Here is a 3,404-nt window from a genome sequence, read left to right on the forward strand (position 1 = left end):
TTTTTCTTCTCCTTATTCCTTATTTGTGTCATTTTAGAGCTAACATACGTAATTATGTCATTTTTAGCCAAGTTAGCTTACTATGTCAATTTGGAGGAGAATAAGGTAAGTATAGGTCATTTTTGTGCTAACCTAGGTGATGATGACATTTTTGAGCCAACTTACGTAAGTATAGCTCATTTATTATCTAACTTAGGCAATTATGCCATTTAGGAGAAAAATAAGCTATGTATGCATCTGTTAAGCAAAACACTAGATAAAACTTACCCTCATCACAAAAATGCAATGAAGACCGCAACTAAGGTAGCAACTTATCCAACTACATAATGATACCAAGCCTCATTATCAATGGCATATTTTCTAATCTTCTTAATCTTCAAGCGCATTGCATTCGTCTTCATCATGTGATCATCGACGACATCGGCAACATACAACTCCAATTTCATCTTCTCTTCTTCAATTCTTTTAATTTTTTATTTCAAATACTCATTTTTTTCCAACTAAATTTAACTTCTCAACAAGAGGGTCGGTTGCAATTTCCGGTTCACATACCTCCTAGATTAAAATATTTCTATGTCAACTTGGTGGCCATAATTGTCATAAATGCGAAATGAAACAAATAGTTATAAAAGAGAATATACCACATCCGAATCATAAACCGGGTGAGGGCCGATGGGACGGATATCAAGACCATGGCACTATGTATAACAAATAATCATACAAAGTAAGAAAATTATACAAGTAACTATATAAATCATACAATCATACAAGTAACTATATAAATCAAGTACAACATAAAAAAAATTGAATATCTAATAATAATCTTGATCATTGGGTTCAACAAATGCTCCGAGACCAATAAATGCATCATCATCATCATCACTATCATCAATGAAGTGATCATCGGGTTCAGCGGCATCAACATGTGGAAGGCCACCTTTACGTAATCGGTCAAGCATTGACAAGTCATCCACAACAGTAAAATCTTCTTGTTCAGGTTCTTCTTGTTCAGGCTCAGGTGAAGTCGGGTTCACTGTCGCTGTTTACTTCAATGTTCTAGTGTGAAGTAGAGCGTTCTTTGAAGCGTTTTTTGGAAAGACGTGTTTCTTGGAAGAATTCACCTTCATATGTGTCTGGGTTAACGTGAGGTTCATAATCCTCTTCATTGGGGGGAGGTGGTCTAACACGTGGCGGCACTTCATAAACAACATCCCAACCATTCAGATTTGGATCAGTTTGGCAGGCCCACAGTAGATAGAAAACTTGGGTCACCTGTTGAGCCATAATATAGACATCGGGAACATGTAAATGGGTGCTTTGTTTGATTTCGACTAGACCTATATGTTCATGAGTCCTTCTAGTCTCCTTTGGCTCGAACCACTAACATTTGAAGACTACGACGTTCGGTGCATTTTGACCATAGAATAGAAGTTCATAAATTGCTTCAACTCTCCCATAATACTCGATACCTCCATCGCCAATAGCAGAGACACAAAAATTTGTAGACTTTCGGTCGGTCATAGATAGCTCTTTGCTGTAGGTATGAAAGCGATACCCATTGATGTCATATTTTTCAAATGAACGGACCTTAAAGTCAAAACCATTAGTGACTTGTCTCCATTCAGCATCAATAGACTCTGAATTAGCGCACAAGTTTAATACAAAAGGATTGTTGTATTAGCCGCAAATTAGACGAAGAAATGAGAATCTTCTAATGGAAATTACCATTTGTTTGAACCAGGAGATGAAACCGGGAAAGCCGCCTCCTTGCTTTGCCAGAAGCTCATACTCTTTGATGTATTCCTTTTGGATCACCACTCCACACGATAATTTGGTGACGTATCGTCTATATCAAAAAATATCTGGGAATAAGAGCATTCAATGGAATTAGAAGTAGTGAAACAATGTACCGGGAGAACCTACTCGATGTATGGCCGCACTTCTGTTGGGTTGGTGAAGATATACAACGAAATGGTTCGCCATTCTTCGACATCCAACAATATTGGTTTCGAAGCACCAACTGGTGCGAGATTCCCTTTGAATAGGCTGAGGTTTGACCCACCTTTTTATGGTCTCCAGCATTGTACTGAGGCTTCGGATTATGCAAATGATGATTTTTGGTTTCGTAGTGTGTTGTCACGAAGTTTTCTGCCTCCTAAGTAATGAATGCCCTGGCCATCGATGCTTCAATTCTATGTTTATTTTTTACATTTTGCTCGAAGCATCTGCTGCATCCTCTCAGTTGCGTAGCACCAATGATTTTGCATGTGCTCCCCAATCTTGCCTCGGTTGGGAGATGAAAAATCAAGCGTTGCATTGGATTAAAGAAGCCCAGCGAAAAGATCTTCTCTAACTTGCAGATCAACTCCGGCGCCAACTCCTCCATTTCTTCTAGAATGGCAGGCGATAGTTCTTTCACACAAAGAACACGAAAGAAATAGCTCAGCTCTACCAGTACTAGCCATTCATCCTCAGGGATGAAGCCACGCAACATCACCGGCATTTCCTGCTCAATCCATATGTGCCAATCATGACTCTTGAGACCAAATATTTTCAATTTGTCAAGACTCTCTCCCCTCTTTAGATTCGCTGCATACCCATTGGGGAACATCAACTGCATTTTTACCGACAATATAATTTTCCTCATAGATGGCCTTCCAAGATTGAACCATGCCTTTGGCTTCATCCAGTTCTGCTTTCCTTTCGGTTCTTGCGTAATGGTCTATGACATAGTGCCTCTTGATCGACTCTAGCCTTAGTATTATCCTTTGACTTCTCCTCTATGCCAAACAATGTACCAAAAAGTGCCTCGGCAATATTCATTTTAGTGTGCATCATGTCGATGTTGTGTGGGACGAGGTCTTTGAAGTAAGGCAGATCCCACAAGCATGTCTAGTGAGTCCAGGCATGTTTTGAATTATACCCCTTGAAATATCCTAGATGCTCTGGATCTGGCTCAAAAGCGTTTAACTGATCCAGGGTCTCTTGTCCTGTCAATGGAGTTGGTGCAGAGTTTTTGACAACTCTACCTTTCATGAAGTTCTTCTTGTCTTTCTTGAACTTATGGCGAGGATCCAGGAACTGTTTATGCAAGTTGAAGCAAGAAAACTTGCGACCCGCCTACAGCTAATGAAACTCAAGAGCTGCCTTGCATGTGGGGCACGTGAACCTTCCATGGACACACCAGCCAACGGATAGCGCATACACCGACAAGTCATGCGTCGAGTGCATGTACCACACACGCATTATGAAGTTCTATTTGTTAAAGACGTCGTATGTCTTGAACCAATTATGCCAAGCTTCTTGCAATTCGTCCTTAAGTGGCTGCATGTACACATTCATATTCTTCCCCAAATAGTTCGGCCCTAGAATTATCGACGTCAGGAAAATGTTCTTTCTTTGCA

The sequence above is a fragment of the Triticum dicoccoides genome, chromosome 4B, assembly GCF_002162155.2.
Source record: "Triticum dicoccoides isolate Atlit2015 ecotype Zavitan chromosome 4B, WEW_v2.0, whole genome shotgun sequence".
Taxonomy (NCBI): domain Eukaryota; kingdom Viridiplantae; phylum Streptophyta; class Magnoliopsida; order Poales; family Poaceae; genus Triticum; species Triticum dicoccoides.